Source organism: Dendroctonus ponderosae, unplaced genomic scaffold (genome assembly GCF_020466585.1).
Source record: "Dendroctonus ponderosae isolate FM_Combo_2020 unplaced genomic scaffold, Dpon_F_20191213v2 Dpon_F_20191213_7, whole genome shotgun sequence".
Taxonomy (NCBI): Eukaryota; Metazoa; Arthropoda; class Insecta; order Coleoptera; family Curculionidae; genus Dendroctonus; species Dendroctonus ponderosae.
Window position 1 is genome coordinate 1,051,409 of NW_026018916.1, and position 9,243 is coordinate 1,060,651.

At 40.1% G+C, this 9,243-nt stretch overlaps 1 long non-coding RNA gene across 1 annotated transcript; it reads left to right on the forward strand.

Moving 5' to 3' along the window:
* The first annotated feature begins 3,226 nt into the window (after positions 1–3,226).
* LOC125505172 lies at positions 3,227–4,349 on the forward strand. Its single transcript, XR_007281971.1, has 2 exons — positions 3,227–3,898; positions 4,086–4,349. It is a non-coding gene; the product is annotated as an uncharacterized LOC125505172 (long non-coding RNA).
* The last annotated feature ends 4,894 nt before the right edge of the window (positions 4,350–9,243 follow it).

The window sequence follows — 9,243 nt, forward strand, 5'->3', positions numbered from 1 at the left end:
ATTTTTCTTTGTGGATGTGTACGAATTTTGGAGATTTGCTTGGCAAGTATCAAAATAAACAATTGTAAAAACTCAGCCGATGTTCAAATTTTGGTCGAATTGGAAAATGGGCTCGCCCGCATCTTCAGAGGTAGTTTTCTCGGCACACCACCACTCTGAAGATGCGAGCCGTTAGTGCGTGCGAAACGTCGGGATGAAACTGTTTTTTAAAAGCCCGCAAAACTTCACAGTTTCATCCAATGACCGCCCAACATTTAACGACTAACGAAGAAAGCAAATATCTACAAGAATTAACTGAAGCGCAATTTTTCTTCAAGTGGCTAAGTGACAATCCCATTCTAGCGCTTAACGGTGACAAAAAATAGGCAAAACCGGAAGCATTCGCGTGCTCACATAGAATTTGTCTACTTCTAATTAAATGGCATTTCGCTCGGAAAAGGATATGAAAATTGGAGAATCTTGTACGCTCATTCGTGACAAACACCCAGCGTCCTTTTGCAGTCGAAAGTAATTAATGTTCGTCCATGTAATGCGCCAGAAGAGTTCAGATTGCTAATATGCAAAGGCAAACATGTACCAATGACTCGCTCTAGTCCGGTTTGCATAAAACGACGGAAGACAAACATTTGCAAGTACCGTTTGTATTCTATTAAGGATAATAGGGTGACCTGGGAATGGACAAACGTAAATTATTGATGTCCAGCCGCATGAGTGAAACTATTCCAGCCCCCACCTGAATGTTGATAACTGGAAAAACTATACAGAAACCTGTTGTTTAATAAGGATCTGATTATTCACAGAACCATGGCTTTTTTATGCTGATTTTAGGCTGCAAGGAATACATTTAGAGCTTTACACAACAGGCGGCAAGTGATACCATTTTCAGCGAAAACATGCAATATCCATCAAAAAGTACGCTTTAAAGCCAATGTCCTGCCAGGAAAACTCGCGCATTGCAGTTTTTTACTTTCTTTCCTTAAATTTGTGATTAACAGGAACTTTTATTGTTTGATTCATTTATTCATTTGCAAATAACTCAAAAACGGCGGCAGATACGCCAAAAATGTAGGAGGGCAAAAAATTTGCAAACTCATATCACCCTGTACATTTTTACAGCCTTTTGCTTCTTGAACGATGTAGACCCTAGAAATCTACTCCGAAAATGTCAGCTAAATGTGTGAAAAATTGCAAAAATTAGGACAAAAAAACTTATTCAATTTCGAATACTAAGCGTTTGCGGGGAATATTTATACGACATTTCCTACGGATTTTTGTTACTTTTTCACCCATATAATTAAGAGCCTGAAGATGCAGAGAGTGTTTTTCATTGAAATACGAGAGCGAGCTAAACGAAAATCGTTTGTTTGGAGGAAGAGAGAAGAAGCAAAAGGCGAAAACAACGCCAAAAGTAAGATATAATGAAAAAGGAACAACGAAAATAGCACACAAACTAAGGAATAAAGAAACGACAAGAAGACATGACGGAAAATAAGAAAATACTCGTCAAAGTTCCATAAACAAAAAATTAAAAACCTAGTCAAAAGAAATTAACACTGGAATAAAACATTTATTGAAGATGGACAACTTAAAGCGGGAAAATCCAATATGGAATGCAACGATCCAGAGAAATTTTCAAAATCCTTCAGAAATGTAACAAAAGTTCAATAACTGGAAGATACCAGCGATTGGCTTTTCTTAGTGGTCTTCATAAGACACTTCTGAGCTTTTTAGCATGCAATCACATAAACTACTCTAACCGCTCTAGATGATCTAAACATTGGGGTCGATCAAAAATATCAAAATATTGCTGTCTTCAGTGTTTACAAATTTGAGGTTGCTACTCCAATTGGTTGGCGAGTTATGAATTTTTGTTTGTGGATGCGTAAGAATTTTGAAGATCCGCTTTGCAAGTTTCAAAATAAACGATTGCGAAAAATCAGCCGCTGCTCCTATTTGAGTGAAAGTCCGTCTGAATATTGCTGTCTTCAGTGTTTACACTGTGTACAAATTTGAGGTTGCTACTCCAATTGGTTGGGGAGTCATGAATTTTTCTTTGTGGATGTGTAAGAATTTTGAAGATGCGCTTGGCAAGTTTCAAATATCGACCGATGCTCCTATCTACCAGCGATTGGCTTTTCGTAGTGGTCTTCATAAGACACGTCTGAGCTTTTTAGCACGCAATCACATAAACTACTCTTACCGCTCTAGATGATCTAAACATTTATCAAACTAAACGATTTGTTGGCACTGCGAGAAAATCTTCGGAAAATTCCCAATTCTGAGGCAAATCACTTGAAATTTCCCGGAAAATGTGAAAAATCGCGTCGCTAACAAAAAGGAAAAGAACAACCACTGTCCATATTCGCCGTCCGCGGAATGACCAAAGATAATGGAAAAGCGATTAGGGACACCCTGATTGGGGGGCGAGTTTTTCATATGCGCATGGGATTAGCGGATTCTATTCCGTTTTTGTTGTTATTTATGCCGGGGACTGTCCAGTTTCTGGTTTAGTAATGGACGCAAACCGTAGAACGTAAACCGGGAGAAAAAAATTTTCAGCCTGGATGGGACACTGAGCTGCTCACAATTTAGGCATTTCAAACGATAAAATCCTCTTTTACTGTCGCTTTTATTTGCATTTGGAGAACTTTTCGGCAAAACAACATTGTTATCTTCGCACAGTTGTAAAACCACGTTTTAGTCCACAGTAAACGGCGTTTAAGTGTGTGTTTCAGCCTAATTACATGTGAGAAAAAGGGAACTTTCACACTATTTTGAATTTGCTGTAAAGTTCCTAAGGCTTGTAAGACTGAGAACTCAGTTTAAGAATGAAAAAGACGAAGAAAGAAGAGTTTGAAGTGGTGAATTTTTCGGCTTTTGGGCCCTCCCGTAAGCGATTTTTGCACACCTACAGACGTGGTTGGCTTTTTCATCAAAAAACAGTTTATGTGATTATCTTTGCGCCTCTAGATTACCTTGAATGGACTATGGACTCATACAATCTAAGATAAAAAATTGAATTTCCCGTTGATCAATATTATTCCAAACTTCACTTATCCTCACTATCTGAAAGATTTACAGCACTGGCGCTGCTGCTAATCCCAAACATCGCGAACATTTTCTTTCACAAATCCCGGCCAGACAGCATTTCAGCGCCCAGCTATAAACCGGGGGGAAAAGCGAAAAAAGTGCGTCATTCCAGGTTTACGACCTTTTTCCTGGAAATCTGCGACTGTTTGCAACCTTTTTAGCGGTCAATTTGTGATTGATTTTTCCCAGAAACCGTTTCACTTTGGGCTCATTTTCGCCACTCTAAACCCGCCTTAGAGCCCGATGCTCACGGACATTCAAGGGGCTGTTTACTTGCCAGCAACTTAAAAAACTTAACAAATTAAGCTGATAAAAACCACATACACAACTGCCAAGCCCTCCATCAGCGAACTGAATTTCCATAAAAACAAAAACTGAGCCCGTTTTCCAGTGTGAGGCACGCACGTTAATGTTCCACCACGTAGGTCTATGCCGCACCAAATCGCGCAAATAGTAGAAAGTGAATACAACTATCTCGACAGCGCCAGTCATTTATGTACAATTGCCATCATATAATGATGATATCGCCATATCAAGCCGCAATTTCCACCTAAATGTTTCAAGTGGCCCGTCTATACTTATCGCTTTTCCAATTAAAGGATCAGATACTGTGTTATAATTGTTTCTGCCTCCCAAACAACACATGATTCACTAGATAAGCGACAAACGCATACTTCACTGTCAGTTATGACACTGTGTCAAATTGGGACTTTCAACGTGTGTCAGTTGTCAAAAGTTTGTAGTTTTGACAAGTTGCACTGACAGAAATGTCTATATTTACCTCTATCGCGCTACTATTGGTTGGACGGTGAGTTTTTCCTGTTTCGAGCCCTTAATTTTTTGCTTCTGCGTTCTTAATTCTTCTACGATCTGACTGAGTCCACGACGTGCACCTTCCACATCAAGTTTATTGATCCCACATAGTAGTGGTCACCGTACAAAAATAGTTAAATCACCATTTCACATGCGATTAATGCTGATAAGTGCGTTTGCAGGTATTTAGTAATGTTAGCTTTACCAGAAAAGTAAACTGCTCAACAAATGAACATTTTGCCGCGGCGCAAGCTCGGCTCGCTACGTCTGGCCGCGGCGCTACATTTTTGCCCCAACTTTGGAAGTCGACAAATTCTGATTTGGTTTGTATTTGAAGCGTTTTTGAGCCCCATGTGTTGTTAGCCAATGTTTCGGTAACAATTAAGCATCTAAGACAAATTTTGTACAGAGTGGCAAATAAAAAACTGCAAAATTTGCAAAATAAACGTTTTTGGGTCCCTACGTTACCACTAGATGGCACGCCCCAGCACAAGTCCAGACGCTCCTGGTGGCTAAAATATAACTACAAGTAAGTAGTACTTTGACACTTGTTTAGATGACATTAACATTGTTTTATGTTATAAATGTCAAGTCTGACAAGTCTCAACTGTCACTCGACAACAAGTGATTTGCCGTTAAGCAGCGCCCCGATCGGGAGTTGAACTCGCGAATAATGATTATAAATTGTCAAATTTGGCACATTTTGAATCCAGACTTGATTTGCTGCTACTCCGATTAAATCTAAATCGTGATAAAAACTTTGATGTCGAAGAGGTTTTTCGAGTCGTGTGAAGGCGCATTTTTTGTCAGTAATTGTTGCGATATTTGACGAGCCAAAGACGATATGCGAAGAATGAAATTTGAATTTCAGGTACCTAGTGGTAAAGTGCCATCTAGGGGTAACGTGCAGACACATTTTTCACCAGAAAATAAAGATTACTAATATAAAATTTTGTGCCAATTTTCAATTTGATTAGCAAATACATTTTCAAAAGAAGTGCAAAAAAATAGTTTGGAGAGCGGAAACACTCCGATTTCGAATTTTTCTTACATTACTTTCCACCATTATTCTAGAAGGTAGAATCGCCCTTAAAAAATTCCTAACGCATTTTACAGACACCCTGTATAGAGTAGTGAGCTTTCGCACATATTTTTCCAGTACTTCTAGCTACTTCACCGGCGCTAAGACGCAGTTCTTCATAAGCCAGAGGCGTCGATTTGGGGTTTGAGCGGGTTTGTTTTGCTCCTACCTTCCACGCCGCTGGAAAAAAGACACACACAATCAGCCGTTTTACAAAAAAAAGGAGAAATTTTGCAGAGAAATCAATGGCCTTTCAAAATATTTTTTTGCACTTCCATTTGAGGCAGTGGCGCAGAAGTAAGGGGCGAAAATGTGGTCACAGTCTACATTAAACCTTCACCTTGGTTCACCCTGTGTAGATTATTTTTCAAGTTTGTCTATCGACAGGAAAGAGCATGCGATTTAGTCCAGTAATGACGCCATTGTACATTCAACACACCTTATTGTATCCAGACACGTTAAATGTCCATAATTTGTCAGGCAATTATCGTTTAGATACACACATGTGTTATTAAAATCAATATATTTTCGCTAGGTAGAAGAGTGATAAACAGGTGTTTTTCGCTAATAAAAAGCTCGATTTCAGCCGTACTGGATGGAATCATGGCCTATTTGCAATGCAACGCTTAAATCGAAGGGAAGCTTAAAACCCTCTGTGAATCGGGTGGTTTTATTGAACGAAGTTTGATTTGGCCAGTCGGCACGCAAGTGTTTTTGCTTCTTTCGGTGATAAACCAACCGGCAAGAAAAGCGTTAAAAGCTGCAATATTTTAGGCCAGTATTCGCCAAGCCCTCAAACCGGAGATTATTAATATTCAGTGGCCGATATCCCTCTAATTTAATCGAATGGCTTGTAGAAAATAGGCAATTCCTTCGTTTGAATTATTTATTTTGGTCGATAAAGAACGAATTTCCATTCGATTTTCGTACGTTTCAGATTGAGTTGAATTTTCAATCGGCTCACCTTGCAACACCCCTTGGGATGTTAATCGACAATCACGTTCTGGGCCATGTTTCATTCCGCAAATAAGCAAAATCCCCGATTTTAACTCTGGTTAGTAGAAAACTACATTTTACTGTCGCGTTCTGTCCCAAACTTATGCAAATCCTTAAACGCAGTTGCACAAGAAACGTTCACGCCGAGGTTAAGTGCGAATTGCTGGTATTTTTGAGCCCAACGTTTCTTTTCCCCAATCTTTCTCCACCATCTCATGGCTAATTGCGCGAACCCAACGCGCTCTTTGCCGCGTAAATTTACGCAACAGCGAAAAATAACACTGATTCACTGTTTATAATATTGTGGTTTGTTCAAGAGTTAGTAGGCTTTTTGTAGGATAATTTTATTATTTCCTGACGTTTCGCTAGCACAAGGGGCTCGCATCTTCTGTACAAATTTGAGGTTGCTACTCCAATTGGTTGGGGAGTTATGAATTTTTCTTTGTGGATGTGTACGAATGTTGGAGATTTGCTTTGCAAGTTTCAAAATAAACGATGGCGAAAAATGAGCCGATGCTCCTATTTGAGTGAAATTCCGTCTAAATATTGCCGTCTTCAGTGTTTACACTGTGTACAAATTTGAGTAAACGATTGCAAAAAATCAACGCGCTCTTTGCCGCGTAAATTTACGCAACAGCGAAAAATAACACTGATTCATTGTTTTTAATATTGTGATTTGTTCAAGAGTTAGTACGCTTTTTGTAGGAGAATTTTATGGTTTCCTGGAGTTTCGCAAGCACAAGCGGCTCGCATCTTCAGGGGCTGCAAAAATGCGTACAGAGTAGCCACTTTTTGGCGCAACGCCAGGAAGACGTTATTTTCCACTTGGCCCGACAAGCCCTTAAATTGCCCTAAAATTATTCATTAGGAAGCGCAAAACAGGCTGAAAACATCATCAGCCAGTTGCACTTTCGATGCATTCAGCAACTATTTTATCTAATTGGAAACCTGATTCCATTTCACCTGGAATATCATCAAGGTTTTCGCATAAATACGGATTCAGGTGCTGAAATTCTCGATTAATGCTACTACAATCTACAATAAACCGAACGATTTTACGAAATGCCGTGTTACATAAAGCCATCGTAACCGCTCTTGGGCGACGGTTTAACCCGCTGGTTCTGTTCACTTGAACCAGAAGTGGATTTTTTGTGAACTATGGGAAAAAGTGACCGAAAGACAATGAATTGCTGTATTTCTAAAAATACGCCAAGGCATGGTTTGGGGCCGCACTCCAGGGAAGATAATAAATTACCAATCAGAGAACGTGGCTAGTCAAGCGTCAGTAATAAATCCATTTATATCAGTCATACGAATCCAGGTTGAAATCCATTCGCAACCAGATACGGATTGGATTATGAGCAATTCGCCCGACAGAAAACTTTCTGAAACCTTCCAAAGTTGAAACGCACCTTTTTCATCCTCCCAAAATTTTCACTCATACCGATGCCATTCTTGCGCATTTTACTTTGATCTGGTTAATTTACGCTATTTTCCCGGAAAATCGATCCTCCGAAATGGAAACAAAGTCAGCAGGTGAATCCGGCCCTAGCGAAGTAGTAAAATCGAACTTTAAGGCATGGCCGAACCGGTAATGGTTTTAAGGGCTCGTTCAGTGTCTCCGAATTAAGTTTTCGCCGCGCCCATTGTTTGTCATTTTGCGCAAGAAATCGAATATATTTGTCTATCAAACTAATCAAATAACTCTCGTATAATACTGGGCAACGAACCCTGCGGCTTATTGGTTGCGACTGGCTGTTTCCCTGGTAACCAACCCGGGGCACTGCCAAACAACCCACTTACGGGGGCAACCGGAAAATTTCCCAGATTTATTGGACTAAACCCACAGAGCGATTTTCTAGCACATCTTTAAATAGTCTTTCCGATTGAAGTTAAACAATTGAAAACGACCCTGAAAACAATATTTGAATCCAATTGACCGCCAATATTGTAGCACTTGCGTAATGGCGGTTTATTGCTGTTTATTGCGAACTAATTGGACGACTTAGTTTTTTTATTTATGATGCGGAAGATAATGACCGAAGCCCACGAACAATGCGGTTGGCTTAAGCTGTAACTGGGCGTGTTGTTAAGCCTCAGTTGTATTTGCTGACTACTTAAGATCAATTATCTGTAAAATTTTCAACTCTCATGCTTGGCTAATTAAAAGTTCCTCACTTCTGTTCGAATTCAGGTGCAAAACAATGCCCGAGCGAAAAAACCTGCTGAATTACGTACAAAGTGGGCCTGTTTTGGGTGGAATAATCAGCTCATAAAAGTCATTTGTATATGTATGTATTAGTCAGTTCTTAAACAAAGCACGTTTTCAACGGGAACTCCCAATAAACTACGGGACTGCCTAAATAATGCAACGAAGAAGTGGACTAGGAAAATGTTTACCTCACACTAATAATGAGGTTTAATTCCCGTTCGCCGGGTTTCAATCAGCTCAAATAGGAAAGCGATTGAGGTCAAAGCCTGAGGAGAATTTCCACTTCATTCCCATTGATTTGTTCAGTTTCATTTCGCCTATCTACCTCAATTGCCCTAAAATCGTCTCTATATGCACCGCCCTGGCCATAATATTTAATTCAGGTCAACCTTTATCGGCTGACGTTTCCGCAATCGGAAAGAAATAAAAAGGGCGGACGGCTCCCATCAAAAATGGGGGGCCGCAGCGGAGCGCCTCATCCACTTTTCTGGGGGCCTCTTTCGATTCGCTTCGCTTCGCGTATCGCTCGTGTTCCCAGTTAATGTCAGGGTGGCATTTTGCGACAAATCGGAAAATCGTAATTGAGTTTAAACTCCACGGTCGCTGTTTAATATTGCTCGAAGAACCTTCCTTTCAATCAAAAACTCTTTGAACTTTGGAAATTTTGCAGAATGTTCCGTACTGCTAATGAAATATTCGAGGGGGTGATCAGGCCTCTTTGTGAGTTATACGGCGTTTCTTTAGTTGCTCTATTAAGAGCGTCGCAATCCTAACTTGACTTTGGAAGCGTCCCAAAAATCAGCCGGCGACTTAAAATTGACGAAATTTTCTGAGTTTGTAGCTTGATTTATTGTGAAAAGGCTCCCTAAACAGCAGTTTAACATTCGACCTTGTGTGGGAGTTATACGATGTTTTCTATGGTCGCTACATTAAGAGCGGCGAAATCCTAACTTGACTTTGGCCGCGTCCCAAAAATCAGCCCGTGGCTTAAAATTGACGAAATTTTGTAGTTCTGCAGCTTGATACCTTGTGTAAAGACTCCCTAAACATG